Raw genomic sequence first — 26437 nt, 5'->3', positions numbered from 1 at the left:
ACAGGCACTGGGACAGATCTGAAATCACTGACAGACACAGGGACAGATCAAATATCACTGAAAGAAACTGAGACAGATCAAATATCACTGACAGACACTGAGACGGGTCAAATATCACTGACAGACACTGAGACAGATCAAATATCACAGACAGACACTGAGACAGGTCAAATATCGCTGACAGACACAGGGACAGATCAAATATCACTGACAGACACTGGAACAGAGCAAATATCACTGACAGACACTGGGGCAGATCAAATATCACTGACAGATACTGGGACAGATCAAATGTAACTGACAGACATTGGGACAGATCAAATATCACTGACAGACACAGGGACGGATCAGAAATCACTGACAGACACTGGGGCAGATCAAATGTCACTGACAGACACAGGGACAGATCAAGTATCACTGACAGACACAGGGACGGATAAAATATCACTGACAGACACTGAGACAGATCAAATATCACTGACTGACACAGGGACGGATCAAATATCACTGACAGACACTGGGACAGATCAAATATCACTGACAGACACTGAGACAGATCAGAAATCACTGACAGACACTGGGGCTGATCAAATACCACTGACAGACACAGGGACAGATCAAGTATCACTGACACACACAGGGACAGATCAAGTATCACTGACAGACACAGGGACAGATCTAATATCACTGACAGACACAGGGACGGATCGAATATCACTGACAGAATCTGGGATAGATCAGAAATCACTGACTGACACAGAGGCAGATCAAATATCACTGACAGACACAGGGGCAGATCAAATATCACTGACAGACACTGGGACAGATCAAATATCACTGACTGACACTGGGACAGATCTGAAATCACTGACAGACACAGGGACAGATCAAATATCACTGACAGAAACTGAGACAGATCAAATATCACTGACAGACACTGGAAGAGATCAAATATCACGGACAGACACTGAGACAGATCAATTATCACTGACTGACACAGGGACGGATCAAATATCACTGACAGACACAGGGACAGATCGAATATCACTGACAGACACAGGGACGGATCGAATATCACTGACAGACACTGCGATAGATCAGAAATCACTGACTGACACAGGGGCAGATCAAATATCACTGACAGAAACAGGGACAGATTAAATATCACTGACAGACACAGGGTCGGATCAAATATCACTGACAGACACTCGGGCAGATCAAATATCATTGATATACACAGGGATGGATCAAATATCACTGACAGACATTTGGGCAGATCAAATATCACTGATATACACAGGGTTGGATCAAATATCACTGACAGACACAGGGACTGGTCGAATATCACTGACAGACACTGGGACAGATCTAATATCACTGACAGACACTGAGACAGATCAAATATCACTGACAGACACTGGGACAAATCAAATATCACTGACAGACATTGATACAGATCACATATCACTGACAGAAACGGGGACGGATTGAACATCACTGACAGACACTGGGACAGATTAGAAATCACTGACAGACACTGGGGCAGATCAAATATCACTGACAGACACAGGGACAGATCAAGTATCACTGACAGACACAGGGACGGATCAAATATTACTGACAGAGACAGGGACGGATCGAATATCACTGACAGACACGGGGATAGATCAGAAATCACTGCCTGACACAGGGGCAGATCAAATATCACTGACAGACACTGGGACAGATCAAATATCACTGACAGGCACTGGGACAGATCTGAAATCACTGACAGACACAGGGACAGATCAAATATCACTGAAAGAAACTGAGACAGATCAAATATCACTGACAGACACTGAGACGGGTCAAATATCACTGACAGACACTGAGACAGATCAAATATCACAGACAGACACTGAGACAGGTCAAATATCGCTGACAGACACAGGGAAGGATCGAATATCACTGACAGTCACTGGGGCAGTTCGGAAATCACTGACAGACACAGTGACAGATTGAATATCACTGACAGACACTGTGGCAGATCAAATATCACTGACAGACACTGAGACAGATCAAATATTACTGACAGACACTGAGACAGATCAAATATCACTGACAGACACTGGGACAGATCAAATATCACTGACAGACACTGGAACAGAGCAAATATCACTGACAGACACTGGGGCAGATCAAATATCACTGACAGATACTGGGACAGATCAAATGTAACTGACAGACATTGGGACAGATCAAATATCACTGACAGACACAGGGACGGATCAGAAATCACTGACAGACACTGGGGCAGATCAAATGTCACTGACAGACACAGGGACAGATCAAGTATCACTGACAGACACAGGGACGGATAAAATATCACTGACAGACACTGAGACAGATCAAATATCACTGACTGACACAGGGACGGATCAAATATCACTGACAGACACAGGGACAGATCGAATATCACTGACAGACACAGGGACGGATCGAATATCACTGACAGACACTGCGATAGATCAGAAATCACTGACTGACACAGGGGCAGATCAAATATCACTGACAGAAACAGGGACAGATTAAATATCACTGACAGACACAGGGTCGGATCAAATATCACTGACAGACACTCGGGCAGATCAAATATCACTGATATACACAGGGATGGATCAAATATCACTGACAGACACAGGGACGGGTCGAATATCACTGACAGACACTGGGACAGATCAGAAATCACTGACAGATACTGGGGAGATCAAATATCACTGACAGACACAGGGACGGATCAAGTATCACTGACAGACACTGGGACAGATCAAATATCACTGACAGACACTGGGACAGATCAAATATCACTGACAGACACTGAAACAGATCAGAAATCACTGACAGATACTGGGGCTGATCAAATATCACTGACAGACACAGGGACAGATCAAGTATCACTGACACACACTGGGACAGATCAAATATCACTGACAGACACTGGGTCAGATCTGAAATCACTGACAGACACAGGGACAGATCAAATATCACTGACAGACACAGGGACAGATCAAGTGTCACTGACAGACACAGGGACAGATCAAGTATCACTGACAGACACAGGGAGAGATCTAATATCACTGACAGACACAGGGACGGATCGAATATCACTGACAGACACTGGGACAGATCAAATATCACTGACAGACACTGGGAAAGAGCAAATATCACTGACAGACACTGGGGCAGATCAAATATCACTGACAGATACTGGGACAGATCAAATGTAACTGACAGACATTGGGACAGATCAAATATCACTGACAGACACAGGGACGGATCAGAAATCACTGACAGACACTGGGGCAGATCAAATATCACTGACAGACATAGGGACAGATCAAGTATCACTGACAGACACAGGGACGGATCAAATATCACTCACAGACACTGAGACAGATCAAATATCACTGACAGACACAGGGACGGATCAAATATCACTGACAGACACAGGGACAGATCGAATATCACTGACAGACACAGGGAAGGATCGAATATCACTGACAGACACTGCGATAGATCAGAAATCACTGACTGACACAGGGGCAGATCAAATATCACTGACAGACACTGGGGCAGATCAATATCACTGACAGACACAGGGACAGATTAAATATCACTGACAGACACAGGGTCGGATCAAATATCACTGACAGACACTCGGGCAGATCAAATATCACTGATATACACAGGGATGGATTAAATATCACTGACAGACACAGGGACGGGTCGAATATCACTGACAGACACTGGGGCAGATCAGAACTCACTGACAGATACTGGGCAGATCAAATATCACTGACAGACACAGGGACGGATCAAGTATCACTGACAGACACTGGGACAGATCAAATATCACTGACAGACACTGGGACAGATCAAATATCACTGACAGACACTGAGACAGATCAGAAATCACTGACAGACACTGGGGCTGATCAAATACCACTGACAGACACAGGGACAGATCAAGTATCACTGACAGACACTGAAACAGATCAGAAATCACTGACAGATACTGGGGCTGATCAAATATCACTGACAGACACAGGGACAGATCAAGTATCACTGACACACACTGGGACAGATCAAATATCACTGACAGACACTGGGTCAGATCTGAAATCACTGACAGACACAGGGACAGATCAAATATCACTGACAGACACAGGGACAGATCAAGTGTCACTGACAGACACAGGGACAGATCAAGTATCACTGACAGACACAGGGAGAGATCTAATATCACTGACAGACACAGGGACGGATCGAATATCACTGACAGACACTCGGGCAGATCAAATATCACTGATATACACAGGGATGGATTAAATATCACTGACAGACACAGGGACGGGTCGAATATCACTGACAGACACTGGGGCAGATCTGAACTCACTGACAGATACTGGGGCTGATCAAATACCACTGACAGACACAGGGACAGATCAAGTATCACTGACAGACACTGAAACAGATCAGAAATCACTGACAGATACTGGGGCTGATCAAATATCACTGACAGACACAGGGACAGATCAAGTATCACTGACACACACTGGGACAGATCAAATATCACTGACAGACACTGGGTCAGATCTGAAATCACTGACAGACACAGGGACAGATCAAATATCACTGACAGACACAGGGACAGATCAAGTGTCACTGACAGACACAGGGACAGATCAAGTATCACTGACAGACACAGGGAGAGATCTAATATCACTGACAGACACAGGGACGGATCGAATATCACTGACAGACACTCGGGCAGATCAAATATCACTGATATACACAGGGATGGATTAAATATCACTGACAGACACAGGGACGGGTCGAATATCACTGACAGACACTGGGGCAGATCTGAACTCACTGACAGATACTGGGCAGATCAAATATCACTGACAGACACAGGGACGGATCAAGTATCACTGACAGACACTGAGACAGATCAGAAATCACTGACAGACACTGGGGCTGATCAAATACCACTGACAGACACAGGGACAGATAAAGTATCACTGACACACACAGGGACAGATCAAGTATCACTGACAGACACAGGGACAGATCTAATATCACTGACAGACACAGGGACGGATCGAATATCACTGACAGAATCTGGGATAGATCAGAAATCACTGACTGACACAGAGGCAGATCAAATATCACTGACAGACACAGGGGCAGATCAAATATCACTGACAGACACTGGGACAGATCAAATATCACTGACTGACACTGGGACAGATCTGAAATCACTGACAGACACAGGGACAGATCAAATATCACTGACAGAAACTGAGACAGATCAAATATCACTGACAGACACTGGAAGAGATCAAATATCACGGACAGACACTGAGACAGATCAAATATCACTGACAGACACTGGGACAGAGCAAAAATCACTGACAGACACTGGGGCAGATCAAATATCACTGACATATACTGGGACAGATCAAATGTAACTGACAGACATTGGGACAGATCAATTATCACTGACAGACACAGGGACGGATCAGAAATCACTGACAGACACTGGGGCAGATCAAATATCACTGACAGACACAGGGACAGATCAAGTATCACTGACAGACACAGGGACGGATAAAATATCACTGACAGACACTGAGACAGATCAAATATCACTGACTGACACAGGGACGGATCAAATATCACTGACAGACACAGGGACAGATCGAATATCACTGACAGACACAGGGACGGATCGAATATCACTGACAGACACTGCGATAGATCAGAAATCACTGACTGACACAGGGGCAGATCAAATATCACTTACAGAAACAGGGACAGATTAAATATCACTGACAGACACAGGGTCGGATCAAATATCACTGACAGACACTCGGGCAGATCAAATATCACTGATATACACAGGGATGGATCAAATATCACGGACAGATACAGTGACGGGTCGAATATCACTGTCAGACACTGGGACAGATCAGAAATCACTGACAGATACTGGGGAGATCAAATATCACTGACAGACACAGGGACGGATCAAGTATCACTGACAGACACTGGGACAGATCAAATATCACTGACAGACACTGGGACAGATCAAATATCACTGACAGACGCTGAGACAGATCAGAAATCACTGACAGACACTGGGGCTGATCAAATATCACTGACAGACACAGGGACAGATCAAGTATCACTGACAGACACAGGGACAGATCAAGTATCACTGACAGACACAGGGAGAGATCTAATATCACTGACAGACACAGGGACGGATCGAATATCACTGACAGACACTGGGATAGATCAGAAATCACTGACTGACACAGGGGCAGATCAAATATCATTGACAGACACAGGGGCAGATCAAATATCACTGACAGACACTGGGACAGATCAAATATCACTGACAGACACTGGGACAGATCTGAAATCACTGACAGACACAGGGACAGATCAAATATCACTGACAGACACAGGGACAGATCAAGTATCACTGACAGACACAGGGACAGATCAAGTATCACTGACAGACACAGGGAGAGATCTAATATCACTGACAGACACAGGGACGGATCGAATATCACTGACAGACACTGGGATAGATCAGAAATCACTGACTGACACAGGGGCAGATCAAATATCACTGACAGACACTGAGACAGATTAAATACTACTGACAGACACAGGGACGTATCAAATATCACTGACAGACACAGGGACAGATCGAATATCACTGACAGACACAGGGATGGATCGAATATCACTGACAGACACTGGGACAGATCAAATATCACTGACGGACACTGGGGCCGATCAAATATCACTGACAGACACTGAGACAGATCAAATATCACTGACAGACACTGGTGCAGATCGAATATCACTGACAGACACAGGAACGGATCGAATATCACGGACCGACATTGCGACAGTTCAGAAATCACAGTCACAGGGACGGATCGAATATCACTGACAGACACAGGGACAGATCAAATATCACTGACAAACACAGGGACGGATCAAATATCACTGACAGACACTGGGGCAGATCAAATACCACTGACAGACACTGAGACAGATCAAATATCACTGACAGACACAGGGACCGATCGAATATCACTGACAGACACAGGGACGGATTGAACATCACTAACAGACACTGGGACAGATAAGAAATCACTGACAGACATGGGGCAGAATAAATATGACTGACAGACACAGGGACAGATCAAATATCACTGACAGACAGAGGGACGGATCAAATATCACTGACAGACACAGGGACAGATCGAATATCACTGACAGACACTGGGACGAATCAAATATCACTGACAGACATTGAGACAGATCACATATCACTGACAGACACAGGGACAGATCAAATATCACTGACAGACACAGGGACGGATCGAATATCACTGACAGAATCTGGGATAGATCAGAAATCACTGACTGACACAGAGGCAGATCAAATATCACTGACAGACATAGGGGCAGATCAAATATCACTGACAGACACTGGGACAGATCAAATATCACTGACAGACACTGGGACAGGTCTGAAATCACTGACAGACACAGGGACAGATCAAATATCACTGACAGAAACTGAGACAGATCAAATATCACTGACAGACACTGGAAGAGATCAAATATCACGGACAGACACTGAGACAGATCAAATATCACTGACAGACACTGGGACAGATCAAATATCACTGACAGACACTGGGACAGATCAAATATCACTGACAAACACTGGGACAGATCAAATATCACTGACAGACACTGGGACAGATCAAATATCACTGACAGACACTGGGGCAGATCAATATCACTGACAGAGACAGGGACAGATTAAATATCACTGACAGACACAGGGTCGGATCAAATATCACTGACAGACACTGAGACAGGTCAAATATCACTGATATACACAGGGTTGGATCAAATATCACTGACAGACACAGGGACTGGTCGAATATCACTGACAGACACAGTGACAGATCGAATATCACTGACAGACACTGTGGCAGATCAAATATCACTGACAGACACTGAGACAGATCAAATATTACTGACAGACACTGAGACAGATCAAATATCACTGACAGACACTGGGACAGATCAAATATCACTGACAGACACTGGGACAGAGCAAATATCACTGACAGACACTGGGGCAGATCAAATATCACTGACAGATACTGGGACAGATCAAATGTAACTGACAGACATTGGGACAGCTCAAATATCACTGACAGACACAGGGACGGATCAGAAATCACTGACAGACACTGGGGCAGATCAAATATCACTGACAGACACAGGGACAGATCAAGTATCACTGACAGACACAGGGACGGATAAAATATCACTGACAGACACTGAGACAGATCAAATATCACTGACTGACACAGGGACGGATCAAATATCACTGACAGACACAGGGACAGATCGAATATCACTGACAGACACAGGGACGGATCGAATATCACTGACAGACACTGCGATAGATCAGAAATCACTGACTGACACAGGGGCAGATCAAATATCACTGACAGAAACAGGGACAGATTAAATATCACTGACAGACACAGGGTCTGATCAAATATCACGGACAGACACTCGGGCAGATCAAATATCTCTGATATACACAGGGATGGATCAAATATCACTGACAGACACAGGGACGGGTCGAATATCACTGACAGACACTGGGACAGATCAGAAATCACTGACAGATACTGGGGAGATCAAATATCACTGACAGACACATGGACGGATCAAGTATCACTGACAGACACTGGGACAGATCAAATATCACTGACAGACACTGGGACAGATCAAATATCACTGACAGACACTGAGACAGATCAGAAATCACTGACAGATACTGGGGCTGATCAAATATCACTGACAGACACAGGGACAGATCAAGTATCACTGACAGACACAGGGACAGATCAAGTATCACTGACAGACACAGGGAGAGATCTAATATCACTGACAGACACAGGGACGGATCGAATATCACTGACAGTCACTGGGATAGATCAGAAATCACTGACTGACACAGGGGCAGATCAAATATCACTGACAGACACAGGGTCAGATCAAATATCACTGACAGACACTGGGGCAGATCAAATATCACTGACAGACATAGGGACAGATCAAGTATCACTGACAGACACAGGGACGGATCAAATATCACTCACAGACACTGAGACAGATCAAATATCACTGACAGACACAGGGACGGATCAAATATCACTGACAGACACAGGGACAGATCGAATATCACTGACAGACACAGGGAAGGATCGAATATCACTGACAGACACTGCGATAGATCAGAAATCACTGACTGACACAGGGGCAGATCAAATATCACTGACAGACACTGGGGCAGATCAATATCACTGACAGACACAGGGACAGATTAAATATCACTGACAGACACAGGGTCGGATCAAATATCACTGACAGACACTCGGGCAGATCAAATATCACTGATATACACAGGGATGGATTAAATATCACTGACAGACACAGGGACGGGTCGAATATCACTGACAGACACTGGGGCAGATCAGAACTCACTGACAGATACTGGGCAGATCAAATATCACTGACAGACACAGGGACGGATCAAGTATCACTGACAGACACTGGGACAGATCAAATATCACTGACAGACACTGGGACAGATCAAATATCACTGACAGACACTGAGACAGATCAGAAATCACTGACAGACACTGGGGCTGATCAAATACCACTGACAGACACAGGGACAGATCAAGTATCACTGACAGACACTGAAACAGATCAGAAATCACTGACAGATACTGGGGCTGATCAAATATCACTGACAGACACAGGGACAGATCAAGTATCACTGACACACACTGGGACAGATCAAATATCACTGACAGACACTGGGTCAGATCTGAAATCACTGACAGACACAGGGACAGATCAAATATCACTGACAGACACAGGGACAGATCAAGTGTCACTGACAGACACAGGGACAGATCAAGTATCACTGACAGACACAGGGAGAGATCTAATATCACTGACAGACACAGGGACGGATCGAATATCACTGACAGACACTCGGGCAGATCAAATATCACTGATATACACAGGGATGGATTAAATATCACTGACAGACACAGGGACGGGTCGAATATCACTGACAGACACTGGGGCAGATCTGAACTCACTGACAGATACTGGGGCTGATCAAATACCACTGACAGACACAGGGACAGATCAAGTATCACTGACAGACACTGAAACAGATCAGAAATCACTGACAGATACTGGGGCTGATCAAATATCACTGACAGACACAGGGACAGATCAAGTATCACTGACACACACTGGGACAGATCAAATATCACTGACAGACACTGGGTCAGATCTGAAATCACTGACAGACACAGGGACAGATCAAATATCACTGACAGACACAGGGACAGATCAAGTGTCACTGACAGACACAGGGACAGATCAAGTATCACTGACAGACACAGGGAGAGATCTAATATCACTGACAGACACAGGGACGGATCGAATATCACTGACAGACACTCGGGCAGATCAAATATCACTGATATACACAGGGATGGATTAAATATCACTGACAGACACAGGGACGGGTCGAATATCACTGACAGACACTGGGGCAGATCTGAACTCACTGACAGATACTGGGCAGATCAAATATCACTGACAGACACAGGGACGGATCAAGTATCACTGACAGACACTGAGACAGATCAGAAATCACTGACAGACACTGGGGCTGATCAAATACCACTGACAGACACAGGGACAGATAAAGTATCACTGACACACACAGGGACAGATCAAGTATCACTGACAGACACAGGGACAGATCTAATATCACTGACAGACACAGGGACGGATCGAATATCACTGACAGAATCTGGGATAGATCAGAAATCACTGACTGACACAGAGGCAGATCAAATATCACTGACAGACACAGGGGCAGATCAAATATCACTGACAGACACTGGGACAGATCAAATATCACTGACTGACACTGGGACAGATCTGAAATCACTGACAGACACAGGGACAGATCAAATATCACTGACAGAAACTGAGACAGATCAAATATCACTGACAGACACTGGAAGAGATCAAATATCACGGACAGACACTGAGACAGATCAAATATCACTGACAGACACTGGGACAGAGCAAAAATCACTGACAGACACTGGGGCAGATCAAATATCACTGACATATACTGGGACAGATCAAATGTAACTGACAGACATTGGGACAGATCAATTATCACTGACAGACACAGGGACGGATCAGAAATCACTGACAGACACTGGGGCAGATCAAATATCACTGACAGACACAGGGACAGATCAAGTATCACTGACAGACACAGGGACGGATAAAATATCACTGACAGACACTGAGACAGATCAAATATCACTGACTGACACAGGGACGGATCAAATATCACTGACAGACACAGGGACAGATCGAATATCACTGACAGACACAGGGACGGATCGAATATCACTGACAGACACTGCGATAGATCAGAAATCACTGACTGACACAGGGGCAGATCAAATATCACTTACAGAAACAGGGACAGATTAAATATCACTGACAGACACAGGGTCGGATCAAATATCACTGACAGACACTCGGGCAGATCAAATATCACTGATATACACAGGGATGGATCAAATATCACGGACAGATACAGTGACGGGTCGAATATCACTGTCAGACACTGGGACAGATCAGAAATCACTGACAGATACTGGGGAGATCAAATATCACTGACAGACACAGGGACGGATCAAGTATCACTGACAGACACTGGGACAGATCAAATATCACTGACAGACACTGGGACAGATCAAATATCACTGACAGACGCTGAGACAGATCAGAAATCACTGACAGACACTGGGGCTGATCAAATATCACTGACAGACACAGGGACAGATCAAGTATCACTGACAGACACAGGGACAGATCAAGTATCACTGACAGACACAGGGAGAGATCTAATATCACTGACAGACACAGGGACGGATCGAATATCACTGACAGACACTGGGATAGATCAGAAATCACTGACTGACACAGGGGCAGATCAAATATCATTGACAGACACAGGGGCAGATCAAATATCACTGACAGACACTGGGACAGATCAAATATCACTGACAGACACTGGGACAGATCTGAAATCACTGACAGACACAGGGACAGATCAAATATCACTGACAGACACAGGGACAGATCAAGTATCACTGACAGACACAGGGACAGATCAAGTATCACTGACAGACACAGGGAGAGATCTAATATCACTGACAGACACAGGGACGGATCGAATATCACTGACAGACACTGGGATAGATCAGAAATCACTGACTGACACAGGGGCAGATCAAATATCACTGACAGACACTGAGACAGATTAAATACTACTGACAGACACAGGGACGTATCAAATATCACTGACAGACACAGGGACAGATCGAATATCACTGACAGACACAGGGATGGATCGAATATCACTGACAGACACTGGGACAGATCAAATATCACTGACGGACACTGGGGCCGATCAAATATCACTGACAGACACTGAGACAGATCAAATATCACTGACAGACACTGGTGCAGATCGAATATCACTGACAGACACAGGAACGGATCGAATATCACGGACCGACATTGCGACAGTTCAGAAATCACAGTCACAGGGACGGATCGAATATCACTGACAGACACAGGGACAGATCAAATATCACTGACAAACACAGGGACGGATCAAATATCACTGACAGACACTGGGGCAGATCAAATACCACTGACAGACACTGAGACAGATCAAATATCACTGACAGACACAGGGACCGATCGAATATCACTGACAGACACAGGGACGGATTGAACATCACTAACAGACACTGGGACAGATAAGAAATCACTGACAGACATGGGGCAGAATAAATATGACTGACAGACACAGGGACAGATCAAATATCACTGACAGACAGAGGGACGGATCAAATATCACTGACAGACACAGGGACAGATCGAATATCACTGACAGACACTGGGACGAATCAAATATCACTGACAGACATTGAGACAGATCACATATCACTGACAGACACAGGGACAGATCAAATATCACTGACAGACACAGGGACGGATCGAATATCACTGACAGAATCTGGGATAGATCAGAAATCACTGACTGACACAGAGGCAGATCAAATATCACTGACAGACATAGGGGCAGATCAAATATCACTGACAGACACTGGGACAGATCAAATATCACTGACAGACACTGGGACAGGTCTGAAATCACTGACAGACACAGGGACAGATCAAATATCACTGACAGAAACTGAGACAGATCAAATATCACTGACAGACACTGGAAGAGATCAAATATCACGGACAGACACTGAGACAGATCAAATATCACTGACAGACACTGGGACAGATCAAATATCACTGACAGACACTGGGACAGATCAAATATCACTGACAAACACTGGGACAGATCAAATATCACTGACAGACACTGGGACAGATCAAATATCACTGACAGACACTGGGGCAGATCAATATCACTGACAGAGACAGGGACAGATTAAATATCACTGACAGACACAGGGTCGGATCAAATATCACTGACAGACACTGAGACAGGTCAAATATCACTGATATACACAGGGTTGGATCAAATATCACTGACAGACACAGGGACTGGTCGAATATCACTGACAGACACAGTGACAGATCGAATATCACTGACAGACACTGTGGCAGATCAAATATCACTGACAGACACTGAGACAGATCAAATATTACTGACAGACACTGAGACAGATCAAATATCACTGACAGACACTGGGACAGATCAAATATCACTGACAGACACTGGGACAGAGCAAATATCACTGACAGACACTGGGGCAGATCAAATATCACTGACAGATACTGGGACAGATCAAATGTAACTGACAGACATTGGGACAGCTCAAATATCACTGACAGACACAGGGACGGATCAGAAATCACTGACAGACACTGGGGCAGATCAAATATCACTGACAGACACAGGGACAGATCAAGTATCACTGACAGACACAGGGACGGATAAAATATCACTGACAGACACTGAGACAGATCAAATATCACTGACTGACACAGGGACGGATCAAATATCACTGACAGACACAGGGACAGATCGAATATCACTGACAGACACAGGGACGGATCGAATATCACTGACAGACACTGCGATAGATCAGAAATCACTGACTGACACAGGGGCAGATCAAATATCACTGACAGAAACAGGGACAGATTAAATATCACTGACAGACACAGGGTCTGATCAAATATCACGGACAGACACTCGGGCAGATCAAATATCTCTGATATACACAGGGATGGATCAAATATCACTGACAGACACAGGGACGGGTCGAATATCACTGACAGACACTGGGACAGATCAGAAATCACTGACAGATACTGGGGAGATCAAATATCACTGACAGACACATGGACGGATCAAGTATCACTGACAGACACTGGGACAGATCAAATATCACTGACAGACACTGGGACAGATCAAATATCACTGACAGACACTGAGACAGATCAGAAATCACTGACAGATACTGGGGCTGATCAAATATCACTGACAGACACAGGGACAGATCAAGTATCACTGACAGACACAGGGACAGATCAAGTATCACTGACAGACACAGGGAGAGATCTAATATCACTGACAGACACAGGGACGGATCGAATATCACTGACAGTCACTGGGATAGATCAGAAATCACTGACTGACACAGGGGCAGATCAAATATCACTGACAGACACAGGGTCAGATCAAATATCACTGACACACACTGGGACAGATCAAATATCACTGACAGACACTGGGTCAGATCTGAAATCACTGACAGCACAGGGACAGATCAAATATCACTGACAGACACAGGGACAGATCAAGTGTCACTGACAGACACAGGGACAGATCAAGTATCACTGACAGACACAGGGAGAGATCTAATATCACTGACAGACACAGGGACGTATCGAATATCACTGACAGACACTGGGACAGATCAAATATCACTGACAGACACTGGGAAAGAGCAAATATCACTGACAGACACTGGGGCAGATCAAATATCACTGACAGATACTGGGACAGATGAAATGTAACTGACAGACATTGGGACAGATCAAATATCACTGACAGACACAGGGACGGATCAGATCAAATATCACTGACAGACACAGGGACGGATCAGAAATCACTGACAGACACTGGGGCAGATCAAATATCACTGACAGACACAGGGACAGATCAAGTATCACTGACAGACACAGGGACGGATCAAATATCACTCACAGACACTGAGACAGATCAAATATCACTGACAGACACAGGGACGGATCAAATATCACTGACAGACACAGGGACAGATCAAATATCACTGACAGACACTGCGATAGATCAGAAAGCACTGACTGACACAGGGGCAGATCAAATATCACTGACAGACACTGGGGCAGATCAATATCACTGACAGACACTCGGGCAGATCAAATATCACTGATATACACAGGGATGGATTAAATATCACTGACAGACACAGGGACGGGTCGAATATCACTGACAGACACTGGGGTAGATCAGAACTCACTGACAGATACTGGGCAGATCAAATATCACTGACAGACAGAGGGACGGATCAAGTATCACTGACAGACACTGGGACAGATCAAATATCACTGACAGACACTGGGACAGATCAAATATCACTGACAGACACTGAGACAGATCAGAAATCACTGACAGACACTGGGGCTGATCAAATACCACTGACAGACACAGGGACAGATCAAGTATCACTGACACACACAGGGACAGATCAAGTATCACTGACAGACACAGGGACAGATCTAATATCACTGACAGACACAGGGACGGATCGAATATCACTGACAGAATCTGGGATAGATCAGAAATCACTGACTGACACAGAGGCAGGTCAAATATCACTGACAGACACAGGGGCAGATCAAATATCACTGACAGACACTGGGACAGATCAAATATCACTGACTGACACTGGGACAGATCTGAAATCACTGACAGACACAGGGACAGATCAAATATCACTGACAGAAACTGAGACAGATCAAATATCACTGACAGACACTGGAAGAGATCAAATATCACGGACAGACACTGAGACAGATCAAATATCACTGACAGACACTGGGACAGATCAAATATCACTGACAGACACTGGGACAGATCAAATATCACTGACAAACACTGGGACAGATCAAATATCACTGACAGACACTGGGACAGATCAAATATCACTGACAGACACTGGGGCAGATTAAATATCACTGACAGACACAGGGTCGGATCAAATATCACTGACAGACATTTGGGCAGATCAAATATCTCTGATATACACAGGGTTGGATCAAATATTACTGACAGACACAGGGACTGGTCAAATATCACTGTCAGACACTGGGACAGATCTAATATCACTGACAGACACTGAGACAGATCAAATATCACTGACAGACACTGGGACAAATCAAATATCACTGACAGACATTGATACAGATCACATATCACTGACAGAAACGGGGACGGATTGAACATCACTGACAGACACTGGGACAGATTAGAAATCACTGACAGACACTGGGGCAGATCAAATATCACTGACAGACACAGGGACAGATCAAGTATCACTGACAGACACAGGGACGGATCAAATATTACTGACAGAGACAGGGACGGATCGAATATCACTGACAGACACGGGGATAGATCAGAAATCACTGACTGACACAGGGGCAGATCAAATATCACTGACAGACACTGGGACAGATCAAATATCACTGACAGGCACTGGGACAATCTGAAATCACTGACAGACACAGGGACAGATCAAATATCACTGAAAGAAACTGAGACAGATCAAATATCACTGACAGACACTGAGACAGGTCAAATATCGCTGACAGACACAGGGAAGGATCGAATATCACTGACAGTCACTGGGGCAGTTCGGAAATCACTGACAGACACAGTGACAGATTGAATATCACTGACAGACACTGTGGCAGATCAAATATCACTGACAGACACTGAGACAGATCAAATATCTCTGACAGACTCTGGGACAGATCAAATATTACTGACAGACACTGAGACAGATCAAATATCACTGACAGACACTGGGACAGATCAAATATCACTGACAGACACTGGGACAGAGCAAATATCACTGACAGACACTGGGGCAGATCAAATATCACTGACAGACACAGGGACAATTCGAATATCACTGACAGACACTGGGACAGATCAGAAATCACTGACAGATACTGGGGAGATCAAATATCACTGACAGACACAGGGACGGATCAAGTATCACTGACAGACACTGGGACAGATCAAATATCACTGACAGACACTGGGACAGATCAAATATCACTGACAGACACTGAGACAGATCAGAAATCACTGACAGACACTGGGGCTGATCAAATATCACTGACAGACACAGGGACAGATCAAGTATCACTGACAGACACAGGGACAGATCAAGTATCACTGACAGACACAGGGAGAGATCTAATATCACTGACAGACACAGGGACGGATCGAATATCACTGACAGACACTAGGATAGATCAGAAATCACTGACTGACACAGGGGCAGATCAAATATCACTGACAGACACAGGGTCAGATCAAATATCACTGACAGACACTGGGACAGATCAAATATCACTGACAGACACTGGGACAGATCTGAAATCACTGACAGACACAGGGACAGATCAAATATCACTGACAGACACAGGGACAGATCAAGTATCACTGACAGACACAGGGACAGATCAAGTATCACTGACAGACACTGGGACAAATCAAATATCACTGACAGACATTGATACAGATCACATATCACTGACAGAAACGGGGACGGATTGAACATCACTGACAGACACTGGGACAGATTAGAAATCACTGACAGACACTGGGGCAGATCAAATATCACTGACAGACACAGGGACAGATCAAGTATCACTGACAGACACAGGGACGGATCAAATATTACTGACAGAGACAGGGACGGATCGAATATCACTGACAGACACAGGGATAGATCAGAAATCACTGACTGACACAGGGGCAGATCAAATATCACTGACAGACACTGGGACAGATCAAATATCACTGACAGGCACTGGGACAGATCTGAAATCACTGACAGGCACAGGGACAGATCAAATATCACTGAAAGAAACTGAGACAGATCAAATATCACTGACAGACACTGAGACGGGTCAAATGTCACTGACAGACACTGAGACAGATCAAATATCACTGACAGACACTGAGACAGGTCAAATATCACTGACAGACACAGGGACAGATCGAATATCACTGACAGACACAGGGACAGATCGAATATCACTGACAGACACTGCGATAGATCAGAAATCACTGACTGACACAGGGGCAGATCAAATATCACTGACAGAAACAGGGACAGATTAAATATCACTGACAGACACAGGGTCGGATCAAATATCACTGACAGACTCTCGGGCAGATCAAATATCTCTGATATACACAGGGATGGATCAAATGTCACTGACAGACACAGGGACGGGTCGAATATCACTGACAGACACTGGGACAGATCAGAAATCACTGACAGATACTGGGGAGATCAAATATCACTGACAGACACAGGGACGGATCAAGTATCACTGACAGACACTGGGACAGATCAAATATCACTGACAGACACTGGGACAGATCAAATAACTCTGACAGACACTGAGACAGATCAAATATCACTGACTGACACAGGGACGGATCAAATATCACTGACAGACACAGGGACAGATCGAATATCACTGACAGACACAGGGACAGATCGAATATCACTGACAGACAGTGCGATAGATCAGAAATCACTGACTGACACAGGGGCAGATCAAATATCACTGACAGAAACAGGGACAGATTAAATATCACTGACAGACACAGGGAGAGATCTAATATCACTGACAGAAACAGGGACGGATCAGAAATCACTGACTGACACAGGGGCAGATCAAATATCACTGACAGACACTGGGGCAGATCAATATCACTGACAGATACTGGGGCTGATCAAATATCACTGACAGACACAGGGACAGATCAAGTATCACTGACAGACACAGGGACAGATCAAGTATCACTGACAGACACAGGGAGAGATCTAATATCACTGACAGACACAGGGACGGATCGAATATCACTGACAGACACTGGGATAGATCAGAAATCACTGACTGACACAGGGGCAGATCAAATATCACTGACAGACACAGGGGCAGATCAAATATCACTGACACACACTGGGACAGATCAAATATCACTGACAGACACTGGGTCAGATCTGAAATCACTGACAGACACAGGGACAGATCAAATATCACTGACAGACACAGGGACAGATCAAGTGTCACTGACAGACACAGGGACAGATCAAGTATCACTGACAGACACAGGGAGAGATCTAATATCACTGACAGACACAGGGACGGATCGAATATCACTGACAGACACTGGGACAGATCAAATATCACTGACAGACACTGGGAAAGAGCAAATATCACTGACAGACACTGGGGCAGATCAAATATCACTGACAGATACTGGGACAGATCAAATATCACTGACAGACACAGGGACGGATCAGAAATCACTGACAGACACTGGGGCAGATCAAATATCATTGACAGACACAGGGACAGATCAAGTATCACTGACAGACACAGGGACGGATCAAATATCACTGACAGACACTGAGACAGATCAAATATCACTGACAGACACAGGGACGGATCAAATATCACTGACAGACACAGGGACAGATCGAATATCACTGACAGACACAGGGAAGGATCGAATATCACTGACAGACACTGCGATAGATCAGAAATCACTGACTGACACAGGGGCAGATCAAATATCACTGACAGACACTGGGGCAGATCAATATCACTGACAGATACTGGGGCTGATCAAATATCACTGACAGACACAGGGACAGATCAAGTATCACTGACAGACACAGGGACAGATCAAGTATCACTGACAGACACAGGGAGAGATCTAATATCACTGACAGGCACAGGGACGGATCGAATATCACTGACAGACACTGGGATAGATCAGAAATCACTGACTGACACAGGGGCAGATCAAATATCACTGACAGACACAGGGGCAGATCAAATATCACTGACACACACTGGGACAGATCAAATATCACTGACAGACACTGGGTCAGATCTGAAATCACTGACAGACACAGGGACAGATCAAATATCACTGACAGACACAGGGACAGATCAAGTGTCACTGACATGCACAGGGACAGATCAAGTATCACTGACAGACACAGGGAGAGATCTAATATCACTGACAGACACAAGGACGGATCGAATATCACTGACAGACACTGGGACAGATCAAATATCACTGACAGACACTGGGAAAGAGCAAATATCACTGACAGACACTGGGGCAGATCAAATATCACTGACAGATACTGGGACAGATCAAATATCACTGACAGACACAGGGACGGATCAGAAATCACTGACAGACACTGGGGCAGATCAAATATCACTGACAGACACAGGGACAGATCAAGTATCACTGACAGACACAGGGACGGATCAAATATCACTGACAGACACTGAGACAGATCAAATATCACTGACAGACACAGGGACGGATCAAATATCACTGACAGACACAGGGACAGATCGAATATCACTGACAGACACAGGGAAGGATCGAATATCACTGACAGACACTGCGATAGATCAGAAATCACTGACTGACACAGGGGCAGATCAAATATCACTGACAGACACTGGGGCAGATCAATATCACTGACAGACACTCGGGCAGATCAAATATCACTGATATACACAGGGATGGATCAAATATCACTGACAGACACAGGGACGGGTCGAGTATCACTGACAGACACTGGGGCAGATCAGAACTCACTGACAGATACTGGGCAGATCAAATATCACTGACAGACACAGGGACGGATCAAGTATCACTGACAGACACTGGGACAGACCAAATATCACTGACAGACACTGGGACAGATCAAATATCACTGACAGACACTGAGACAGATCAGAAATCACTGACAGACACTGGGGCTGATCAAATATCACTGACAGACACAGAGACAGATCAAGTATCACTGACACACACAGGGACAGATCAAGTATCACTGACAGACACAGGGACAGATCTAATATCACTGACAGACACAGGGACGGATCGAATATCACTGACAGAATCTGGGATAGATCAGAAATCACTGACTGACACAGAGGCAGATCAAATATCACTGACAGACACAGGGGCAGATCAAATATCACTGACAGACACTGGGACAGATCAAATATCACTGACAGACACTGGGACAGATCTGAAATCACTGACAGACACAGGGACAGATCAAATATCACTGATAGAAACTGAGACAGATCAAATATCACTGACAGACACTGGAAGAGATCAAATATCACGGACAGACACTGAGACAGATCAAATATCACTGACAGACACTGGGACAGATCAAATATCACTGACAGACACTGGGACAGATCAAATATCACTGACAAACACTGGGACAGATCAAATATCACTGACAGACACTGGGACAGATCAAATATCACTGACAGACACTGGGGCAGATCAATATTACTGACAGACACAGGGACAGATTAAATATCACTGACAGACACAGGGTCGGATCAAATATCACTGACAGACATTTGGGCAGATCAAATATCTCTGATATACACAGGGTTGGATCAAATATCACCGACAGACACAGGGACTGGTCGAATATCACTGACAGACACTGGGACAGATCTAATATCACTGACAGACACTGAGACAGATCAAATATCACTGACAGACACTGGGACAAATCAAATATCACTGACAGACATTGATACAGATCACATATCACTGACAGAAACGGGGACGGATTGAACATCACTGACAGACACTGGGACAGATTAGAAATCACTGGCAGACACTGGGGCAGATCAAATATCACTGACAGACACAGGGACAGATCAAGTATCACTGACAGACACAGGGACGGATCAAATATTACTGACAGAGACAGGGACGGATCGAATATCACTGACAGACACTGGGACAGATCAAATATCACTGACAGGCACTGGCACAGATCTGAAATCACTGACAGACACAGGGACAGATCAAATATCACTGAAAGAAACTGGGACAGATCAAATATCACTGACAGACACTGAGACGGGTCAAATATCACTGACAGACACTGAGAAAGATCTAATATCACTGACACACACTGAGACAGGTCAAATATCGCTGACAGACACAGGGAAGGATCGAATATCACTGACAGTCACTGGGGCAGTTCGGAAATCACTGACAGACACAGTGACAGATCGAATATCACTGACAGACACTGTGGCAGATCAAATATCACTGACAGACACTGAGACAGATCAAATATCTCTGACAGACTCTGGGACAGATCAAATATTACTGACAGACACTGAGACAGATCAAATATCACTGACAGACACTGGGACAGATCAAATATCACTGACAGACACTGGGACAGAGCAAATATCACTGACAGACACTGGGGCAGATCAAATATCACTGACAGATACTGGGACAGATCAAATGTAACTGACAGACATTGGGACAGATCAAATATCACTGACAGACACAGGGACGGATCAGAAATCACTGACAGACACTGGGGCAGATCAAATATCACTGACAGACACAGGGACAGATCAAGTATCACTGACAGACACAGGGACGGATAAAATATCACTGACAGACACTGAGACAGATCAAATATCACTGACTGACACAGGGACGGATCAAATATCACTGACAGACACAGGGACAGGTCGAATATCACTGACAGACACAGGGACGGATCGAATATCACTGACAGACACTGCGATAGATCAGAAATCACTGACTGACATAGGGGCAGATCAAATATCACTGACAGAAACAGGGACAGATTAAATATCACTGACAGACACAGGGTCGGATCAAATATCACTGACAGACACTCGGGCAGATCAAATATCACTGATGTACACAGGGATGGATCAAATATCACTGGCAGACACAGGGACGGGTCGAATATCACTGACAGACACTGGGACAGATCAGAAATCACTGACAGATACTGGGGAGATCAAATATCACTGACAGACACAGGGACGGATCAAGTATCACTGACAGACACTGGGACAGATCAAATATCACTGACAGACACTGGGACAGATCAAATATCACTGACTGACACTGAGACAGATCAGAAATCACTGACAGACACTGGGGCTGATCAAATACCACTGACAGACACAGGGACAGATCAAGTATCACTGACACACACAGGGACAGATCAAGTATCACTGACAGACACAGGGAGAGATCTAATATCACTGACAGTCACAGGGACGGATCGAATATCACTGACACACACTGGGACAGATCAAATATCACTGACAGACACTGGGTCAGATCTGAAATCACTGACAGACACAGGGACAGATCAAATATCACTGACAGACACAGGGACAGATCAAGTGTCACTGACAGACACAGGGACAGATCAAGTATCACTGACCGACACAGGGAGAGATCTAATATCACTGACAGACACAAGGACGGATCGAATATCACTGACAGACACTGGGACAGATCAAATATCACTGACAGACACTGGGAAAGAGCAAATATCACTGACAGACACTGGGGCAGATCAAATATCACTGACAGATACTGGGACAGATCAAATATCACTGACAGACACAGGGACGGATCAGAAAACACTGACAGACACTGGGGCAGATCAAATATCACTGACAGACACAGGGACAGATCAAGTATCACTGACAGACACAGGGACGGATCAAATATCACTGACAGACACTGAGACAGATCAAATATCACTGACAGACACAGGGACGGATCAAATATCACTGACAGACACAGGGACAGATCGAATATCACTGACAGACACAGGGAAGGATCGAATATCACTGACAGACACTGCGATAGATCAGAAATCACTGACTGACACAGGGGCAGATCAAATATCACTGACAGACACTGGGGCAGATCAATATCACTGACAGACACTCGGGCAGATCAAATATCACTGATATACACAGGGATGGATCAAATATCACTGACAGACACAATGACGGGTCGAATATCACTGACAGACACTGGGGCAGATCAGAACTCACTGACAGATACTGGGCAGATCAAATATCACTGACAGACACAGGGACGGATCAAGTATCACTGACAGACACTGGGACAGATCAAATATCACTGACAGACACTGGGACAGATCAAATATCACTGACAGACACTGAGACAGATCAGAAATCACTGACAGACACTGGGGCTGATCAAATATCACTGACAGACACAGAGACAGATCAAGTATCACTGACACACACAGGGACAGATCAAGTATCACTGACAGACACAGGGACAGATCTAATATCACTGACAGACACAGGGACGGATCGAATATCACTGACAGAATCTGGGATAGATCAGAAATCACTGACTGACACAGAGGCAGATCAAATATCACTGACAGACACAGGGGCAGATCAAATATCACTGACAGACACTGGGACAGATCAAATATCACTGACAGACACTGGGACAGATCTGAAATCACTGACAGACACAGGGACAGATCAAATATCACTGACAGAAACTGAGACAGATCAAATATCACTGACAGACACTGGAAGAGATCAAATATCACGGACAGACACTGAGACAGATCAAATATCACTGACAGACACTGGGACAGATCAAATATCACTGACAGACACTGGGACAGATCAAATATCACTGACAAACACTGGGACAGATCAAATATCACTGACAGACACTGGGACAGATCAAATATCACTGACAGACACTGGGGCAGATCAATATCACTGACAGACACAGGGACAGATTAAATATCACTGACAGACACAGGGTCGGATCAAATATCACTGACAGACATTTGGGCAGATCAAATATCTCTGATATACACAGGGTTGGATCAAATATCACTGACAGACACAGGGACTGGTCGAATATCACTGACAGACACTGGGACAGATCTAATATCACTGACAGACACTGAGACAGATCAAATATCACTGACAGACACTGGGACAAATCAAATATCACTGACAGACATTGATACAGATCACATATCACTGACAGAAACGGGGACGGATTGAACATCACTGACAGACACTGGGACAGATTAGAAATCACTGGCAGACACTGGGGCAGATCAAATATCACTGACAGACACAGGGACAGATCAAGTATCACTGACAGACACAGGGACGGATCAAATATTACTGACAGAGACAGGGACGGATCGAATATCACTGACAGACACTGGGACAGATCAAATATCACTGACAGGCACTGGCACAGATCTGAAATCACTGACAGACACAGGGACAGATCAAATATCACTGAAAGAAACTGGGACAGATCAAATATCACTGACAGACACTGAGACGGGTCAAATATCACTGACAGACACTGAGAAAGATCAAATATCACTGACACACACTGAGACAGGTCAAATATCGCTGACAGACACAGGGAAGGATCGAATATCACTGACAGTCACTGGGGCAGTTCGGAAATCACTGACAGACACAGTGACAGATCGAATATCACTGACAGACACTGTGGCAGATCAAATATCACTGACAGACACTGAGACAGATCAAATATCTCTGACAGACTCTGGGACAGATCAAATATTACTGACAGACACTGAGACAGATCAAATATCACTGACAGACACTGGGACAGATCAAATATCACTGACAGACACTGGGACAGAGCAAATATCACTGACAGACACTGGGACAGATCAAATATCACTGACTGACACTGAGACAGATCAGAAATCACTGACAGACACTGGGGCTGATCAAATACCACTGACAGACACAGGGACAGATCAAGTATCACTGACACACACAGGGACAGATCAAGTATCACTGACAGACACAGGGAGAGATCTAATATCACTGACAGTCACAGGGACGGATCGAATATCACTGACACACACTGGGACAGATCAAATATCACTGACAGACACTG

At 44.7% G+C, this 26437-nt stretch overlaps 1 protein-coding gene across 4 annotated transcripts in view; it reads right to left on the bottom strand.

The window, feature by feature from the left end:
* The window catches only part of LOC140398353 (solute carrier family 15 member 2-like), a 689895-nt gene that overhangs the window by 434161 nt on the left and 229297 nt on the right, over positions 1-26437 (bottom strand). The gene's annotated exons all lie outside the window — the stretch shown is intronic.

Source organism: Scyliorhinus torazame, chromosome 21 (genome assembly GCF_047496885.1).
Source record: "Scyliorhinus torazame isolate Kashiwa2021f chromosome 21, sScyTor2.1, whole genome shotgun sequence".
Taxonomy (NCBI): Eukaryota; Metazoa; Chordata; class Chondrichthyes; order Carcharhiniformes; family Scyliorhinidae; genus Scyliorhinus; species Scyliorhinus torazame.
The sequence above is the reverse complement of the archived record's forward strand: the minus strand, read 5'-3'. Positions and strand labels throughout refer to the sequence as shown.